We start from the raw sequence: 21,465 nt of genomic DNA, 5'->3' as shown, positions 1-21,465 counted from the left end.
GCTCATGCCCTACTTATCCTCTGAAGAGGTTCGTGCTTTCTCTTCGGCCCATGCTTATGAGCCCTTCTGTCAGTGGAAGGTAACTGGGCAATCAGCACAGTGACAGAGTGTTAGTATTCGATTTGTAGTTTTAGTTTAGCAGTGAATGGTATGCCCTCACCCTAGGACTAGATATGTAGGTCATTTTGTTCTCGATTTTCCTTTTCTTAGAGCACACTTGTTATTCACTGTTTTGTATATAGTTTTGTATTAAGCCTAAATCTTTTCTTTAGACTAAAAGGGGAATTGTAGTGAGATAGTCCTTCTGTAACACTGACCACGCCCATTGGGGGGTGGAGCGATGGGCGGAGGTGACCTGAGGAAGGAGGTCGGAGGGGGCCAGGAAGGTGCTCTCTCTTTCTGGCGTGACTCGGACAGGAGAGGATCGGGTTGAATTTCCTGGTGTTCATCTGTCTAGGTTGTAAGTTATTTCTCCCTGAATAAACATCTATTCGGCCTATTTGTTTATCCTGATCCTTATTTACCGCAATAGTTTTCCATTTTAGATTGGACCTTGGAGATCTTTCCATACCCATGTGTTAGAAGTTTTGTTTCTAATGTGCTGTTATGAGGAGGTTCTGGAAGCTAAAGAGATAGAGCCCATCAGGAGGCTTTTAGGTCATTACAGTCATGCCTTTGCTGGGATTTGAAACAGTATATTCCCCTATTTATTTTTTTTTTCATGGTTGTGAGTCAAACGCTTTCATATGTGTCATGTTTCTGCAGTGTTGTGCCGTCTTCCCACAGAGACAAAGGCACGAGGCCAACCAATCACCGACTATAGCCTTGAAAGCAGTGAGCCAAATAAACCATCTTCCTAAGTTGATTATTGGGTTTTTAAAAATTATACTTCTCTATGTTTTACTGAAGGAAATTAGATGAGTTACACTCGAAACATAACCCATAGACATCTTAAAATCCAGTCATTGGGAAACTCTTGTATTAAAATCATAGTATAGTAGTCTTCAGTATGTATTGTAAGACTAAGCAAAAGACTGATAATTTAGATCCGTTTGTATCTCCAATATATATTAATTAACAAACTAACAGAGAATATGGTCTACTTAACTTTTAAATAACAAGAATACACTGAGAAGGAAAAGAAACATAATGAGTAATTACAGAGAGAGAGAGAGAGAGAGAGAGAGAGAGAGAGAGAGAGAGAGAGAGAGAGAGAGACGACAAGCTAGGAGGGAGGAGGAGAAGGTTAGCTCTTCACCTTGCTTTGTGACAATCCTGGTACCTGTCTGAACTGAGTCCACCAAGTAGAACACGGTTGAATTTTTTGGACTTGGGTTTTTATTAAAGATGGAGCTAGCAGGCTTCTGTGATATGTTTGGTAAGAGGAATACAAGTTTGAAAGACGTCTGATTTCAAGAGTTTCCTTAGTTTAATTCCTGGTGTGAGTAGTGATGCTGTGCACTTACTACAGATAGTTACTATGCCAGAACCATGTCTTCCTCAATATGGCAAGGTCCCAATCTCCAATGTAACTGTGCCTAGCATAGGGCCTCTAGGACATGAGTGTGGATACCTTAGGCGGTGAAGGCGTATGTGATTGGAAGAGCAGACCTCCTCATTTTTCCATTTCGCTCTCCTTGTTCTCTCCCTCATGCTCTCTCTGCCTCCCACCCACCTCTGTGTCCACTCAGAAGGGGTCATGTGTGCACCAGGAGTAGGTAGCCACTGACGCCCTCCAGGAAGAAGAGTGCTTCAGAACACTGGTATGTTGACCTTGGATTTCCAACTTCCAGACTATGAAATTTAAGATTATTTTTGTTGAGGCAACCAGGCTACTTTATTTGTAAATTCCCAAATAGACTAGAATAGCAATAAAAAAATAATCATATCTTTTATTTGCCTCCTTAGTTATTTTGAGGAGGTGTTATTAATCAAATAGTTTGATTTTGGACAAGTTAAATTTTACATTCTATTGAGCATGCAAATAATGTTTCCTACTAGCAAGCAGTTCAGGGGAAAAATAAAGCAAACTAGTACTGCTATGTTAAAAACAAAACAAAACAAACAAACAAACAAAATGGTAACAACGACAAATCCGAAACAACCCTAGAATAGCAACTGAAATTCAGAACGTCCTTAAGGCAAAAATGAGCATACACTAAAGCAGTTGCCTTTCAAAACCGGGCATGGATTCAGTCCATCTTGACACACCTTTGCCCAGAATTAAGGTCTCATAACTGGCATCTCCTCACCACATTAGTTTTCCCACATCCATGTGAAATTTGGGAAGACTATAACATTAGTCTGTGAATACCAAATATCCTGTTCTTAATATATTTCATTTAAATAGGAATGTTCTTAAATCTGCAATTTTGAATAAAGATTTACTTAATGTTGCCAGTTCCCTATGAAAAGATGGTATCCAAGAAAGAGCTCCAGTGCGTCCAGAGTTGTAAATTTCATTAGGATCTCAGTGAACATATTTAAGGGAATTGTTCTTCTCCAGCTCTGGTAGGCTAACAATCTAAAGAGTTAAAAACATCATTAGGTATTACCTGTAGCTATTGTAGCTACTATGTTGTATAGCAAGTAGCCTGAATCCAGAACAGGTAGGAGACAACATTGTTCTCTTCATGTGGGTTTAGGCTTTGTGATAACACCTGGGTTAATATGTTCTGGATTCAGGTCTGCTCCATGGATTTCTTGTTTCAAGGCTAGGGGGTAGAGTGGGGGTGGGGGACAAGAAAGTTCTTTTATAGCAGTTGTTAGAAACCTTAGAACTGACATATATTGGCCCCAGGAAGTCACATGATCATCCCTACAACAATAGGACAGTAGAACTAAAATCCCCCCTGGACTGAAGTTATTTTCTGTGTATAAATTTCAGAAGAAGAACTTAACACAATGACACAATGAGCTTTTAATTTTCCTTGGCATACGTTTAATTGTAGCTGCCTTTTACTATCATATCCACTGCATATCTGGCAAAAAAAACTACTTTTTTCCTCATTATTTCAGACTTCCTTGAAAAGCTTCATTTCTCTTGGAAGAGACACAATTTCCAAGATAGATCTTCATTAAAATAAGACAGATCTTACACAAAATAAAAGTAATAAGATCAAGAACATTCCTAATGCCTTTCAGATCAAGACCAGTCAAAATATTAAGTATGTCTTGCTTGAATAGTAAGCATGACTGCAAATTAATTCCTATTCCTTATTTATGGGAAGCAGCAGAATAGTGCCAGTAAATGAAATTACTCTGAGACTACGTTCATAGGATTACTTTTAGTTTTTGTAGGATGTGTGGTATGTTGTGTATGACCTTCAAAATTACCTACCATAAGTATTGTAGTATCAGATATGCAGATCTACCCTTCTTCCCACATCCATGTGGTAAAAATAAGTTTGGCAAGCATTCTTTCTTATTAATTTCTTGCTTTAAGTAGCAGCTTAGCTTAACTGAATATTAAGTAGATATGTACATTTTAAGTGTTAGTTGTCTATATGAACCCAGAAGTACATTAATTACTCTTCCATGTTGTGTTTTTTTTAAATCTTGTCATCATTTCTAAAAGCATTTGAATACCTTGTTTATCAAGCCCACTTTATAATGCCCAGTTTTTAAAACCTTAGACTGTCTTATACTTTTTCTGCTTTGTGAAAACATGCTAAAAATCTTTTCTCTTATTTCATAAAAAAAGAACAGGTTTCTATTTTGGAACACTGTCTCCACCCCCACCCCCAAAAGCCCTTAGAAAACATTTATTTTTGGCTGAGATGACTTTAGAATAGAAAAGGAGTTTATGGTCCAAATATGTGCTTTCTATTTTACCCATTTTATTGGTAAGTTGTCTAAAATGATAAAGCACTTGTTTAAAAGCCATTTACTTAGGCCTACATAGTAGAGTTCATTCTATGTGTTCTTAGGGGAAGGACATAGGCAGGCAGAGAATTCTTGGTGTTACAAGGAGAATGTTGCATTTGAATCACTTTGTTAGAGGGTGGTGATCTTAGCTTTCTTTGATGTTGATGTGTTTCTAATACCTCGTTAGAAAATGGCTGTATCAAGAAAATAATCAAGCCAATTAAAAATTGGGATACAGAGCTAAACAGAGAATTTTCAAAAAGAGGAAACACAGAAGGATGAGAAGCACTTAAAGAAATCTTTAACATCCTCATTCATCAGGGAAATGTCAATCAAAGCAATTTTGAGATTTCGTCTTACACAAGTCAAAATGGCTGATACCAATAAAACAAAGATGCAGAGTAAGGGATATATTTACCCATTGCTGGTGGGTGTACAAACTTGAACAACTACCATGGAAATTCATCAGGAAGATGAAATCTGATCTATCTCATGATGGGGCTACACCACTGTTGAACACATACCCAAAGTTCCCTTCAACCTATCACAGAGACATTTGCATATTCACTGATGCTATATTCATAATAGCCAGAAATTGGGAACAACTTAGACATCCATCAGTGTATGAATAGAGAAAGAATATATGGTGCATTAACACAATATGTTATTAATCAGCTATTTAAAAAGTGAAATCATAGATTTTGTAGAAAATTTATGGAGCTAGAAAAAAAATCATCCTGAGTGAAGTAACCCAGGCTCAGAAAGAGAAATGTGATAAGTATTTGAATGTTAGCTATTAAGTATTTTTTAAGAAAGCTAAGATTCATGTAAGCACTGAGGTTAGATAGAATGTACAAGAATAAGGGAATAAGGAGGAAGCCGGAGCTTCCTAGGAAAGAGGAGTAGAATAGGTAGCTACAAATGGACAATGGTGGGGACAGGAATGGGAGAACCAAACTTGAAGGGGGAAGGGAAAGGGGGATTTATGGAGGAATGCAAATAGGGAATACAGTAGAAGCTTCCTAAAATATGTACAGGGGATCTAAACAAAATCACAAAATCATAGGTGAGACAGAACCCCAAGTGAATATCTCTTGTCACCAAATGAGGCTTCCTATTCCTGGAATGTATTGCATCTAATTAAATTATTGTTCAATGGGACCCTGTGGGAATCTCAGAATAACCCAGACTATTGTCATGATTGCTCTCCAAAAATTGAAAGTTGTTGGGGGGAAGTTTCTGTCCCATAATTAGCTCCCAAGTAACCATCCAGAGGCTTAATATTAATCATACATGATAGGCCAATAGCTCAGGATGGTTATAAGCTTACACTTACATCTAAATTAACCCATAGTTTATTCTTATGCTTTGTCATGTGGTTGGTAACTTTTTTTAGTTCTCACGCTCATCTTGTTTCTCTCTACTTATGATTGACTCCTGACCCAACCCCTGTTCTTCCCAACATTCTTCATTTGGCTCTTCTGCCTCACCTTCTTCTGTCCAGCCATTGGCCAGTCCAGTCTTTATTAAACAAATCAGAGTGGCATGTATTCACACAGTGTAAAGGGACATTCTATAGACAGCTAAGACCCTATTGTTGAAGATAAAACCTACACAACTGATTGAATATGGAGAAGTCAAGTTGGTGCCTACCTTGTCTTATCTCTACATTCTAGTTTTACTGGTACCAGAAGATACTCTGCAGACCACCAACGGAAAAGGTAACCACAAAACCAGCTACAGACGGTTTGATCCTCACTGATGACTTATCTGTGAGACGTGTTAATACAACAGTGGCATAAAACTTGTAGGAGTAACCAACCACTATCTGACTGGATTTAAGGCCCACTCAGTGAGAGGCAACCCATCCCTGGCGTTCCTCTAGAGGTCAAGAATCTGAGATCAGAAAAAAAAACAAATACTACTGTTGTATGAAAGAGCAAAGCCATAACACAACTTTGGATGACATCCTGCTCTACTCACAGATCAATGCCTTGATCAACCATCATCAAGATATCTTCATGTAGAAGATGGGAACAAATAGAGACCCACAACCAGATAATGAGCACAGGGTGAGAGACCTTGGAATACTCAGCCCTAAATGGGATGTCTTCACCAAATCTCTCCCCCTGAGGGTTCTGGAGCATTGCAGAAGACTGAAACAACTGTAGAGAATGATGGACACCAAAGATACAAGTCCACTGTGATCTATGGGTTCGTGCCAGATGGGGTCCCAGTCATGACAGGAGAAATGGACAGTGATCTCCATTTATAACACAGATGCTATCTCCAACTGATTACTGCTCTCAGATGGAAGTTCAGTTCTCTCAAACAGAGCCACGCAGGTTCAAACTATTCTTAAGAGCGGGCCCCATGTCTAGCAGAAGATGGCTGAAGAAAAACAAGCTCAGTGGAATATTTGAAGGATCTTCGTAAGATTTTGACAGGACCAGTTCTTTAACCTCACAGGTCCTATGGCTTCTGGTTTGTATTTTTATGGGATTCCTGTGTGTAGGAATATGTGTGTCTCTGTGTCTATAAGTATTTCTCCTGCTGTTTCTTTGCATATTTTTCTTCTGTACCAGTCTTTTTTTTAATGTGTTGTATGTTATTTCATTATTATTCTTTAGATACCTGTTTGTTTTCTAAGGAGAAAGGGAATCAGAAGGGATGTGGATTTGGATGGGAAGGGAGACAGTGAGGACCTCATAGGAGCTGGGGAGGGTTGTCTATAATCAGAACTTGTATGAAAAAGCTATTTTTAAACTGATATTGTGTTTCATGGTGTCTCCTGGAGAGCGTCACTCAAGGAGCACTTTTCACAGAGTGTAAAACTGGCTTTAGGGGCTCGGTCTTGACTCTGTGTTTGAACAGCTGCATGTAACTGAGCCCTGGTATGGTCATCGCACTGAGGGGCAGAAGGAGAAGGACTTGGGCATCCTAAGGAGGGATTCTTCAAGTTTCTAAGGATGTGGTTTAAGTGAGCCGCTACTGTAGCACTATAACATGTGAAAATAGTTCTGCCCTTGGGAAATTTAAACTTGGATGGTGATACAATGTTAGCTTGTCCATAAGTAGCTTAGAAGACTGAGGAATAATGGCTACAGTGGGAAGTCTGGAGTCAGGCCAAACACACTTATGTCCCACCTCACCTGTGTGAGTCAGTAGTTGTGCAACTTTAAATGAATTGCTTAATTTCATTGTCTCGATTTCCTCAGTTACAGAGCACACACACACAGACACACACAAAAAAAATAACACTGCAAAATTGTTCTCAAAATGAAAATCCTGCTTCTCATGCCTGAATAATGCTGAATTACAGATGCATGCTCTTAGGTCCTGATTTGGAAATGTTTGATGCTACATTTTGAGTCTTTAGTTGTGTGGGAAGTAAAAAATTAGTTGTTTTTTCCCCCAGCCTTTCTTCATATACCTAAGATCATATTTATATTGCATTCAGTAATTATATTGATTACTTTTTACTATTCCATTCTTACCTTTGTTCTGTAGTTTTTGAAATTTTGGCCACCTCTCATTATTTCTGATAAAAAGGGAAGGAAATAGGAATCTTTAGATTATTCTGCATATTGTCCTCTGCTATCTCAATTCTGTAGCTTTATCTTTATATTCATACCATCAAGACTTATAATACTAACTTGTATTAAGAGAACACATTGTAAATATTTTGTTTGCCTATAACACAACTCTAAACTTACTTAAAATGATTTCAGTATCTATATTATCATGCAGATGGAATTGTTTGAAGGATCATATAGGAACTGATCCTATTAGACATTAGGACATTAATATCTATCATTTTATAGTACTTAGAAATCTTCCAAGATTCAATACCAAGACTATACTCATGGATATCACTAAATGTTTTTAAAAGCATGTATTTATTTATTTATTTACTTACTTATTTATTTTTAGTTGTTCAAGACAGGCTTTCCCTGTGTAAACCTGGCTGTCCTGGAACTTCCTCTGTAGACCAGGCTGACCTTGAACTCACAAAAATCTGCTTGCCTCTGCCTCTCGAGTGATGAGATTAAAGGCATGTACCTCTACCACTCAGCTAGCATGTCGTCACATTTAATTTCTTACAACTTTTTTTGGTTAATTTTAAAGTATTTATTGAATATTTTAGAGAGACATTTATAATTACATGTATATATAAATATCACTGTGTCATATTACCGGTGTTAAGAGTACTCTAAGTAGTCTCTCATTCTCCCTCTCTGTCTCTGTCTCTGTATCTCTCTATCTCTCTCTGTGTGTGTGTGTGTGTGTGTGTGTGTGTGTGTGTGTTTTCCTAAATCTATCTGGTTTCTATCCTAGTTGAGTGTGTATGTGAGCCTTTGTCAGTAAGGAGGCAGTTTCCACAAACATCCTAAGAAATAGTTCCTATTTCAGGAATCCTTGATGTTATAGTTGTTTACTTTTGGTGGGACAGTTATTTGTTTTTATCCATACTTAAGGATGGGCCACTGCTATAGGTACTTAATATAACTTGTATATAAAATAGAGCAAACATTATCTTTGTAGAACTTGCATTGCTACCAGGAAGACAATAAAAAGCAACAGGCGAATTTCAGAGACATGTTAGATGGTGTTGAATCTTATAAAAAAGAAACTAGCTAGCTAGCTGGCTAGCTCAATCAATCAATCATTCAACAAGCCAGAGTAAGGACACTGAAAGATAGTTGGGGTAAAGTTATGACTTGAGAACAAAAGATTAACAATTAATTTAGGATGATTTTGGGAAAAGGCTCACAGAGTGGGCAGCCTTCCCACATCCTCAGTTCCTCTCCTCACCGTTCCCTTACAGTTCACTGGATGCAACTGATGATACATCATCCTTAGCGAAAACTCTTAAGTTTACCTTAGGACTCAACCTCTGCGTTCTGCCTTCTGTGATTTGCAAGTGTATCATGTCTCTTCACTACTACAGCATTGAACAGAAGCATTTTGCTGCCTACAAAGTCCCATGTCCATCTGCTCCACACCCCCCCTAGGGCCCTCTGAACTTTTCATAGTGTCTATAGTTTCTCCTTCCCCAGAATGCACGCAGCTGGAATTATATAGCCTGTAGGGTTCCCATACTGGCTTAATTCAATAAATTGCATTTAAGACTCTTCCATGCCTTTGTGTGGCTTGATACCTCATATCATTTTACTGAGTATTACAGTTTTTAATAAGGCGAGCAATGGTTATCCCAGCCGTAGAGGAGTTCATCTCTCGTAACTTCTGAAAGGGTACCTGGGAGGAACATTTTCTGAGTCCTGAAATCCCTGAACATGTTAATGTTTTATCTTCACACTTAACTGACAATTTAGGCTGGCATAGCATTCTGAAACAATGCCATGTCCCTTCAGTACTTTGGATGCATCATCCAATTACCTGTCAGCATTTAGTGTCAATATTGCGAAGTCGAAAACTCATTACTCTATAGGTAATTTTCTTTAATTTTGCTCTGGACACTCAAGATTTTTTTTTAATGTTGATTGCTCAGAAATCTCACAAGCCTGTGCCCAGACACTGGATCTTTTATTTTTAACCTAGTCTCAACTGTATTCCCATTGTATTTGTGTCTTTTTTGTTTTCTTTTTCTTCCTTGATCATTCATTAAATATTGGCTGTCTTCAGATGAATATATTCTCTACTTTTATTTCATGTTTTATATTTCCTTTGTTTCTATTGCCAAATATTAAAAAAGTGTAAAGACTTACCCTATTTGAGTTTTTCATTTCAAAATGATATAGTTTTTGTTTTCATTCTAATCATATTTTAATAGTGTTTATGTTATTTTTCTTCTCTTAGAACCCCATTCTTACTTGGCGATGACAATATCTTTTTGAACTTTTGCTAGGATATTTTTCCATTTTTAAGTTCTCACTTTTTTGTTATATTTCCTTTAGCATTAATTAAACTTAATGTGTTTGGGTGTGAAAGAACCTGCCAATGTTACTATCAATGCCACTTTCTGACCCACACCAATTTCCCACAGATAAATGGTTTAATTTCTTTTAAAAAAGAAAAAGCAACAGTCATATTTAGCTTGTCTCTCTTGTTTCTAAGCTGTTACTGTTGTTATCTGCTAGAATGGAAGTCTAGGGTTAGGGATGGTTCATATCTGTATGTAATCACCCATCCTACGTTTTTGTTTCACAACTCTGTCCTCATGATTGGTAGAGGATTCTGGACTTTGTGGATAACTTAGGTCTTCTTCAGAAACACTGCCTTTCCCCTCAACAGACACTAAGGTACACAGGAAACTGGTATGCTGAGGCAGAGCCGTGGATAAGTTACTAATGTCTCAATGCCAAACACGCATGCATGTTTCATTTCTGTTTGATCTGCTTGCTGCCATTTGTTTCATATGTAATCTGTGAGTTTGAAAGGAATTCAGTAACATGATTATCTGCCTACTTAGAATGCTTTTGTTTTTATTATCAACTTGCCTGCATAATGTTCTATTAGTGGTTGGGTGTGATGAGCCGCAGAAAGAGACAGCGTGTCTAAGTATGCTAATTCACTTGTTCTACAGCTTCTGATTACATCGGCTTTAGGACGGGCATTGGATTTGGTGTTGGAGACAAACCAGAGGCAGGGATCCCGATCATAGGATTCTGTACTTTAGTCTGTAGGATACACAAGTAAAACCACAGTTACAACACTGTGGATGCACAAGCTACCAGCGTCTTGGGGACAGTGTGTAAAAGTGGGGATAAGGACACATCACAAGACAAAGTAGGTGAAGAGGTGGCTCCTGAATATGGATGTCATGCGGAGGTTTAGAATCATGCTCTGCCACCAGCCCTGCCACCAGCGAGGTGCTGGGGAACTGTTATTTTGTTTCTGCTGAGATTCAGCAGCGAAAGATAAGGGCTGCCAACCAGCTTATGTTCGTGTGTTCCAATCCTCCCCAAAGCAGGAGGCGTCAAGGAATCATTCATTCACTGTCCCTGCTTCTACTGCTTCTAGAGGCCAGGGGTGGGGGTAGCTGGTGATGCAGAGCTATGACAAAAACATTTGCTTGATCATGGCTACTGTTTCTGTTTTGCACAGCGGTAAGTTGGACTTTTCTGTTATTTGGACTTTTCTGTTATTTGGTTGCCTCTGGTAACAACGGCCATCGTTACAGCCGTGGTTCGTGTCTCATCAGTTAAATTGCAAATACTATAGTAACTTTCTCCCATGAGGACCTCAGGCTGTACTCCGTGGGGCAGCAGCTACTGCTGTCATCTGAACCCCTGAGATGTCACTAAACTGGATGGAGAGTCTCTGTACATATCAAATGTGCACAGGATTTAAAAGGCTTAACAATGTAAGTAGGAAAATAGAGTTTCTGGGGAAATTTTGTGTTGGCCGCATGTCAAAATCATTATATATATAAAGATATACTTGTTTGAATGTATTTAGATAAACATATATACTTAATATATATGCATAAATAAACACACACAGATATATATATATATAAATGTAAGTATGTATATATACTAAGTAAAAAGATAATGAAATCATGTAGATCTGACAGGTCATTTGAAGTAGGGACTAGGGCTTCTCTCCTGTCTCTAGGTTCAGATCTACATGACCCCAACTGGATGGCATTGCCTTACATATGGAATGGGAGGGGAGGGTGGTCAGGGTGAATGTGAGATGGCAGAGAGGGTAAAAGTGAGTAAGGGAGAGAGAAAGGGAAGGAGGGAGGGAGAGGGAACTGGGATCGACATATGAAATAATAAATTAAATAAAAAATTAAAAAACAAACAAAAAAAGATACTGAAATCATTTTATACTTAAATTTTCTAACGTGGATACTAGCAAATTAGAAGTGACCCATGCCTCACGTTATATTTTTATTGAATAGTACTGACTTAGGAGACTCATTTACGAGTTAACATAAAAACAGTATTTTAATAAATTTTAAAGCCCTAATTTAGTAAGATAATAAGCGTTTATTCAACATATTTGCACTCTAGTGGCGAATAATATCTTAGCTCCATGAAGCTTACATTTTAATGAAACAAGAAGGCAGAGAGTAAACAAATACGTATGTAATATCACTCTAGTTTTGATTCCTGTCGGGCAGACACTAACACGGGGTGAAGGGTCGAAAATTCTCCAAGGCAGTTCTGGGAAATACGGGGCCTCTTACTGGACTTTAAGGGAGACAGATGACTCATCAAGGCGACATGGGGGGATGTGAGGATGGGTACACATCGCCACCAGCCAGCAGAACGAAATACAGAAGGATGGGGTAAGAAAGCAGACGAGAGGGTGAGGACGTGGTAGGAAATGTCTTGGTGGAACGGTCAGGCTCGTCATTAAGGAGTAATTCACAGATGCCCAGGGGAGCTCAAGAAGTCAAAGTGTCACCGTGCTCACATTTGCATTGCCGACCCACAGAAGGCAGTGGCGGTGTGCGAGTGTCCATCAAGATGCAACGCTAACCTCTGCTGGTCACTGTGTTGTCCCTTGTGATGCAGGGCCAGCACCCACAGCGCCAGCTCTACTTAAGGATGGCTTTCATAAAGTAGTGAGATTGCTAACTGCGTTAAATTTTGAGCTGTGATTATCCATCTCTTTAGCATTCCTTGTAATGAAGTGGGAGGACCTGTTAAATACTCTCCCACTCTCCGGACAGAAAGCTAGACCCAAGAAAGGCCACCAGGGGAATGGACTTTGAGGAGCCACCCAGCACATAGCTATTCCTCAGAATAACGTCTTGTAAATTATGATCACTTCTCAGAGCCCAACCTGTCTTTCCAAACTGAGTCTTATCGCTTTGGGGGAAACGTGGTAATATTTGTTGTGAATGATAACATTAAATTCAAGAGAAATTTTGACTTTTAGAAAAACAGTCCTTATCTTCTGACGCTTGAGAGATACTTAGTCTTTTGAGTTCACTCCTCAGATTGGTGGTAGCAATGACAAACATTTTAATGACATGTCATAAGCAGTGCAAACATTGGAAGTCCTTTATAACTCAGTGAACCATTGCTCCCAGTGACAGGTTCATGGTGACAAAAAGTCATTACTGTGTAATTACGTATTTATCAGCTTTAAAAATAGAGAAACAGGAGGCTAGAGATGTGTCTCTGAGAGTAAAAGCATTTGCAACAAGTGTGGTGAGCTGGTTCCAGTCCCCGGGACCCACATGGTCAAAGAAAGGTTGCCCTCTGACCTCCATGTGTGTAAACATCTACACATACAACAGAGACAGAGGACTGTGTTTTATCACAACTAACCCCGAAAAGAATCTGATTCTTGTCAGCGTTTGTGTATAATCAAAGAAAATTATCAATAATTATCTGAAAACATTATTAGTGTTCCCATTCCAGAATACATTTTCTTGTTTTCCTTCGACCAAAATAATATTTTAAATTTACTACAGAAATGTGTGTGGTAATTTAGCTGTCCTCCACTAAGCCTGCTATTAAAAAGATTTCCAAAACATAAATCAGGCCATTTTAAAGTGGTTTTCTTTGGAGACACTCGTGTGGCTTCTTACCATATAATTATCATTTTAACATTACATTGACTTTTTCTATTTGTAGTTGAGTTAGTAAGTAAGATATTTTAACAACTGTCAAATTTATTTCCAAGTATAGGGGATATCAGTAGTACATCCTACATAAACCAAAGTCTAAACAAATCAAGTCATTTGATGATTATAATTGACAAAGTATGATGGCCTTGTTTTTGTTTTGCAAATAAAGTTTGTGAATAAGGCCTTGGAGCACTGCCTAGCTCTATCCTTCTTCCCTGCCGTGATGGTTTCTCTGAAGATCCCCGGAGTGCATAGACAGCAGTATGGACATGGCAGCTTCCTCGAGGGCACAAGTGTTGTGGGAACAAAATGAATTTGAGTAAGTAAGTATCACAGTGGTCCAAGGTCATGGGAACTGAAAATCAAGCTGGTTCCGAGAACTCAGAAGGACTCTCAGCACCCAGAGGATGGCCAGAAGCCACTTACTCCTCTTCCTCATGCATTAAGAAAACAGTGTAGGGTGGAATTTCGAAGACACAGTTGACTGAGTCTGGATCCTCTTGTGGAATACCATTCTAGTTTTGTGAATTAGAACACATCACAAGGCATCAGTGAAACTGGATTTCCTCGCATGTGCAATAGATTGCTAGTTTTGTTACAGGTAAAACTAGTTAAGAAACACTAGGTAAACCTGAGGCCAATGTCTGATCCAAAGCTATATAAATTACAACAGGCTGGCCTAGAACTGTTGGCCCATGAATGTATACCCAGGAGAGGTCTATATCATCCTGATTAGATTAGGTTACATCTAAAGAACACCAGCTCTCACCAGAAAGTTCGGCTTTTTTCCAGCAGAAAGGTGGCAATTATGAAGCATACTTTTTGAGATGGGTTTGTATTAAATGAAGGACAGGATTGTCTAGAGAGAGATGACAGGGCTCTACTCACACAGACATTGTTTCATTTAATACTTAGAACTACATTTGGACATAGGGCATTTTTCTCAACGAGAAATTTAAAGTTTCAGAACGTTTTCTGCTAGTGTGGTTATTTATGTACGTGCATTGCAAAGCCCACATTTAAGATCTGTGGGTTCCACTGGCAAATATTCTTGGTGACCACTGACTTGACTGGTAAGCAACAAGGCCCAAAGGGAGAATGTTGCTAGAAGTCCTAGTTGTTTCTGAAGCACCCAGAACATTTGCAATTTGGGTAGTGTCGTTCAAGAATACACTGTGCCAGGATCAGAAGGGTGTCCTGTCTCAAAGCAAAACTTGACAAAAGAAAACATGAGTCACTATCACCTACTGTAGGCATTTCTTGGCCTCTGACCCAGTAGAAGCCTTCCAGGAGGTCGGTCATCCACAGGCATTGCTTCTAGGCAGGAGGTTAAAAGCCTTAATGTAGGATGCATACTTAATGTGATTTTCTGCTTCACTTTGCTTTCAAGATAAACTGGGGCGCTAAAACGTCAATGTTTGTGGCCTCCTCCTCTGTTATAATTGTATGACGCTGTTTGCATTGGAAATGGGAGCCGAGTGAAGTGAAACTAACATCTTCTAAAATGTAGCTTTGGTTCCTGAGGAGGATGGAGACATCCAGGCTGATGAGTTATTTGTCCCTTCCTAGGAAAAACCCCAGACCTTGTCAGACCCGTTATGTTTATTGACTTAAACACAAACTCACCATTCCTCAGAGTCTCTCAAAAAATGATTCTGTGTGTTATTGGCAAATAATAATTTAATGAACACCCTGATTCGATGGGTACAATGAATTAGCAGCTAGCCTGACAGCCATACGGGCATTACGTTCTGTATCTGTTTACTCAGCACTGGGTAAAATGCAGAAGTCTATTGAAAAATCAGATTTCCATGCTGCTTTGTCAAAGCAAATTTAATCACAGCCAGAACATGTGGCATCCATCATTTCCACTTCAGAAGGCATCAACAGGGGCAGATCAGCACCAAGGAGCCTGGCTCCCATGGCTGTCCTCCGCTCACACGAAAATTAAATCTAACTATAGATCCCTGATAAATGAGGCCGCAGAAGCCATCAAACACGATGACTAAGTGCTCCGTATTAAAGTTATCCCCAGAGGCCCCCAAACTGGAAAGGAGCAGTCTCATTTGATATGGCCTTGAGGACTTTGCAGGCATTCACACCTCTGCAGTGGACAGATAAATACGGGCTTTAGCATACTGCCCCAGGGGGACAGAGATATTTTAAACAGCAATCTTTACTTGGTCTTGGATTTTCTAGAGGTTTCCTTAAGTGCTCGTATAGTCTCTTATCTGACATGTCTTTATTTTTCTTACGAAAATTCCCCCTTATATCAGGCTTTGCTTAACCAAGCCATCAGATGACTACTGAGGTCTGATTGCTTTTAAGCTATTTTCTTCTCCTTCCTCACATAAAATTCTTCCCCAGGCTCCATTTTATGGGAAATAAAAAATGTAGGTATACTCTTGTGGAATGCCAAGACTAGAAGCTGTTTGAGGGCAGGGACCATATTTTATTGATTTGTTTCTTTACCCTTAGAATTGAGGGATTATCACACGACCTAGTTTGTACATATTGAGTAAATCAAACAAAGTGAATGGCAATGAAGCTCAGTCAGGCCAGCGTCCAGTCACAGGCATCAGAGCCACATGTATTTAATATAACCTAAGTACATGGCCTGGATGCACTGTCGAATATCTCAATGGTAATTATGTATACCTGCTTTCTTTGGACTCAGTTTTTATCCAGTACTGACGAAATGGGCTTTTAGACACTTCTGCTTTCTTGTGTTTTAAAATATATTTAACCTTCTATTCCATGTGGGTTAATAAGGCTTATGTGCAATGGCTTATTAATATTCATAAATACATGTTTATGTGACCATTAGTTCCTTTGTTGTTTGTTATTACTTATGTGGTCTCTGTTTACCATACCTTGGCGTTGTCTGGAAAGATATGGAAAAATCTATATATAGAGAAAACAAGTATGTGGGAGAAATTCAGAATAGACCACAAAGGCAGAGAATTTTAGCATAAGGCCTGCTCAGTTGTAGAAGGGTAAACTTGATTCACTGGGATTATACCTAAGATGTGAGCTGCAAATCCGTGTGGGCAGAAATTCCCCACCAGTGTGCAGAATGAAAGTATGTCTCTGGGTGGAATGGACACAAGGCCTGGGCATAGAATATTAAGGGAAATAGCCTAATTGAAGGTTTGCAAAGTATCAGAAATGTAATTTAATTTGGCCAAGCTGTAACTAACTGTTGGAGAGTCTTGAAAGCTAGATGCGGCTTTATTTACATACCCGAGTACCAGGAGTAGATAAAAGTGGGCAAGGTTGGGTGCAGGTTGAACACGGGGAGAAGAGAAAGTAATTTATTGATTAGTGAGGAATGCACTTGGACAAGCCTTTGTTTTTTACTATATGGGAAGGGACCTATCGCTACTCAAGAGCAAATGTCCCCAATGCTGGAGTGGAGAAGGGCAGGGTTCCTTCTTTCCAAACTGATTGACTTGGTGCACTAATTGTAAGTGTCACTAATTGGAAACGACTGTGCAGCCTGAGAGCTCTCTGCGTGTGGAGGTATATTTATAGCACCTTTTGAACCTCATCAAACGCCAATTTAAAAACTTATAGTCAATAATCAAGCACATTTTAGCTCCCCTCGAAAAATTATGATGTACACTTGAGCATACCCCCCTCATACTTCAATATTCCAAGGGAAGCATTTATTCCAAGGTAGTAAATATCTACCTTCTTAGCAGATTTATATAGAAATATTTTGGAGCCATTAAGAAAACTGTTAAATTATTTTTCTGGTATCTCTGAGAAACACTTAGAAGCTTTGGCAGAAATTGTTGTCTTTGGTCTAATCACATATTTCCAAAGGCAGTTTACAAACATGTTATTTCACTATTTACTAATTATATTTATTTGATACACCAATCACTTAATAGCCTCTGGCTGCATTTACAAATAGTATTGAAAAAGCTCCTGCTGTTACACTTATAATTTATTACAGACAACATGAAAACAAGATGCTCTCTCTGCATGCATAACACACATCATCATGCTTTGAGGAAGCCCCTGCATAGGTCTGAGTGATCAAGTACAAAGAACGTTATCGCCATGGGCATTTGGTTTCTCTCTAGACATTGGAGATTGTTGGTCCCTTTCAGTATGTTTTGGGCGCTCTCTCCCCTCCCAAAAGCCCAGATAGTGAACTTCCTGACCTTTCAAAGTCAAAATCTGGGCTCTACAAGCTGGTGCTGTCTGCTTCCCTTGTCTTTTGAGAATGATCTGAACCAAATAGGTAAAGGATCCTGAAGTGTCTCAAGACAAGGATGAATACATTCTTCTCTTTAGAAGATGAGAGAGAGAGAGAGACAGAGAGAGGAGTATGAGAGAGAGAGACAGAGCAGAGAGAGACAGAGAGAAAGAGAGAGACAGAGAGAGAAGTGAGAGAGACAGAGAAAGAGAGACAGAGAGAAAGAGAGACAGAGAAAGAGAGAAAGAGATGAGAGAGAGGCAGAGAGAGACAGAGAAAGAGGGGGAGAGGGAGAGAGAGAAAGAGAGGGACAGAGAGAGAGGGGAGAGGGATAGGGAGAGGGAGAGAGAGAGAGAGAGAGAGAGAGAGAGAGAGAGAGAGAGAGAGAGAGATTGCATCCAGACTGTCTCATAGAAACCAGCAAAGCTTCATGGCTTTAGAAAGATGTTAGCAGAGTAACTGTGGAGTTGGGAGGGAATTTTCACCCATCTGTGCCTATTGATTACCACTTACTTACTTTAGCCTTCTGTTTTGTTTGTTTAATCAATCGTCCTTTAAACACTTTGCTCTGTGTGATAATATATGAGAATCTATTCCAGCTCATGGGCTGGTATTTAGATGAAAACTCTTTTTCTCACTTTCAAGACTTCAATAACACTGAGTACCACAGGTCAGAGTCAGAAAGTGATGGTTGACCCACTGACGGTCACTTTCAGATTTGTTCCCTTACACACCTTTCTTCTTTTTCTGGTTCAGCGCCTCCCTCTCAAAACACTCACTGTATTACTTACATAATTGACTTCTTTCTCTGTAGTTTATGACTGCAAATACCTCTGATGACAGAAAATGTGTTCTATACTTCCCTTTATCACCGAGTTACTTAATGGTTAGGTTTTACTAACGTCATTAAATATTAATGATAACACGACAGGGGAAAGGTTTTCTTAGCCAAGATCAGTTAATTTAATTAATGTGCTTAAAAATGCAAGAACACGGATAAATAAATCAAGGTTGTGTCTGATAAATTGGTAGGGGTAAGCTAGATGCCAGAAGTCTGATTTATGATTGAGAGAGTGAGGGAGTGTGTCCGTGTGTGCAGAAGAGCAGTTCATCATGGTGTTTGGGATGGTGTTCTATAAGGGAGGAAAGGGAAGGAAAAGGCAGCTGGTAGATCAAGACTCTCTTCCCTTCAGTCGGAAAGGTCGGCATGGTTTAAAGGTTATGAGTCACCTACCATAGGCAGGATGGAAACAAATGCACATGAAATTGGGATGCTTAAGCCACCGATTTCAAAACAGGGTGGGCCAAACACCAATGATGGCTGCAAGTGCCTTGTCCTACCTGTTATCAAAACAACACGTTGAAGGAATTTTACTACATGCTCCCAATAAATAATGTGATTCTTGTAGAAAGAGTTGCTGCTTTATTATTCTAACAGAGGATGTGAATAATTTATGAAGCAATTCTAATCATACTTGTTGGAGAAAAAGATGATGGCCACGACTTTCTCTTGCCTTATATATTAATTATAGAGATCTGCTGCATTATAAATTTATTAGCAACTTGAGAGCACAAAATAGCTTTGTTTTAAAATATTAGGAAATATCCTGGTAAAATATTTGAGTACATGAAATTGATTTTAGCAATATTAAGACCAAATAGAAAATTCAAGCCTTAAAATTAAGAAGAATCTGGTTGTTTGAAATATTAGACATTTGCAGTTTTTTTTTCTCATCGGAAGTTTTAATACTCCCCTGTGTGTGTGTGTGTGTGTGTGTGTGTGTGTGTGTGATTGTAGCTCATAGACAATGTGGGTCAGTGGCAATCCTGTATCTCTCTAGCTCACTGTTGCTTCCATTTAGATACGTTTTCCTTCCTTCTGTGTTTTTCTTTGTTCTCCCCCCTCCTTGGGTCATTTTTTTTTCTGCAGGATATGATGCCCAGGCATGGAAGGATGGTACTCTTGTAAATTGCTTCTCAACAAAGAGTCTTTCCACAGAGAATTATGTCTCCTCCAGCAGCAAAGAAGAGTAGATGGTGTCGTAGATGCTTTATACTTTGGGTAGAGTGATTGGGAGATTGGACAGTAGAGAGAAGAGGAAATCTGTGAATTAGGCATGTTTCTGCTCTTCGTGGCTTTGCAGCTTTTTCCCTGTTAAGTTTTTTCTCAGCTCCAGTGTGTCTCTCTTGACTACCAACTCCCAACACTGTTGAGGTGTGGACATGTGCTTGTGTTAGGATTTTCAAAACAGGTTGGCCTTTGGTTTTCAACCATCTTAATGTGTTTGTACAATGAAAAGAGAACTCTGAGATGACTGGATGCTCGTCAGTGCCCAGTGCAACCCTTCCTAGCTGGTGCAGCCACAGTGATGCATCATTGTGTCTCCACACACCCCTGGAAAGAGCCTTTACTGATTTTATCATCTTATATCCCACACTGCCCACACCTTTTCTTATGGTCCAAATGATATATGTGCAGAGTGTTTTCCTGTATCTCTGGGGATGCATGTTCTCCTTTTAAGAATATATTTTGTTTCTTCATTCTCTGGGTCTCTCTAGCGCATAACAAGCATGGAGTGCTGGCGATGGGTCATTGAAAGAGCCGTTAAAGGGACAGTAAAGCTCTACATCATTTCTACAGAGCATTCTTTTTATAATATCCAGGCTTTGAAAACTCACTCTTGGGTTGTCAGGAGAAGTTTTACATTTTCCAGCATGTTGAATTTTGCTGCACTGGTCCGTATCTAAGCCTTAATGGATAGCTGACTCGGGCAAGTTCAATGTGATTGCCTTTCTTGCCAAGGATTTTCTACTGTGTATTTTGTATTTATTTCTTATAAGAACTTTTGTGAAATAAATTCTACTATCCCATGAATATCCACTCTACGATCTTTACAGAACTTAGGTATAAAACTTACCCAAAGTGTCAAGTACTTATCATATCCCAGTGAATCTGTACTTTTTCTTCTTTTAAATTTCTTCCTGTGTGTATTTATATTGGAGTCATTGTAGTTGTTAAAATCTAAGCATGTGAAGAGCAGGTAACATTTAGAAATCTCTTCCATAGTGGACACAAGCCCCCAGCCCTAACCTAGATCTATCTCCAAATGACAACCACTCACAAATTAGTTTCTCCAAGGGTGTACTGCGCATACAAACCACACTATAGGGCAGGCTCCATGTCCAGCATTGGATGGTCATCACAAAATTAATTCAATGATATTTTTAGAAGTATTTTTGGCTCAAAATATTTTGTCTGGCATCTTTATTTTTTTTTCCACCTTGAATTTGCTTATATATTTCCAGTTTTATGTTTTATGAGTTTTTGAGTGCATTAATGTGAATGTCTGTGTCCTTTTTTTCTGTTTGTTTTTTTTTTTTTTTTCATATCCTGGTTTCTTTGTTTTCATTTTATCTTATTATTTTTCTTCCAGATGCCTATTGGTTTTCTCATGAGAGAGTAAGTGTGGGGATTTGTATGGGTGGGAAAGTGTGGAGAATCATGGTAGATTAATTTGGTGATAAGAAACCCTAGTCAGAGTATACCCCACAAAACATATAAATATATTTTCCATTTAGAAAAAAGAGAAAAAAGAAATGTCTTCCTAGTCTGATCCTCACGTACTTGGGTATTCGCAATACCTTTCTAGCCACGGGAGACTTGACTGACCAGCGTTGCTTACCTTTGTCATTGAATTGCCAGTTAGGCATAATTTTCTAAATTGGCATTTTAAGCTGGTGTCATTAATTACTAACATGCCCTTAACCCTCAATGCTATTTCCTCAATGCTATTTCCTTCATTTCCTTCTGTATAAAACACAAAATCAGTTGTGT

At 39.0% G+C, this 21,465-nt stretch overlaps 1 protein-coding gene across 1 annotated transcript in view; it reads left to right on the top strand.

The window, feature by feature from the left end:
- Hs6st3 (heparan sulfate 6-O-sulfotransferase 3) overlaps positions 1-21,465 on the top strand; it is a 629,358-nt gene that overhangs the window by 366,175 nt on the left and 241,718 nt on the right. The gene's annotated exons all lie outside the window — the stretch shown is intronic.

Source organism: Phodopus roborovskii, unplaced genomic scaffold, assembly GCF_943737965.1.
Source record: "Phodopus roborovskii unplaced genomic scaffold, PHOROB, whole genome shotgun sequence".
NCBI lineage: Eukaryota > Metazoa > Chordata > Mammalia > Rodentia > Cricetidae > Phodopus > Phodopus roborovskii.
This window is presented reverse-complemented; position numbering and strand designations above follow the sequence as displayed.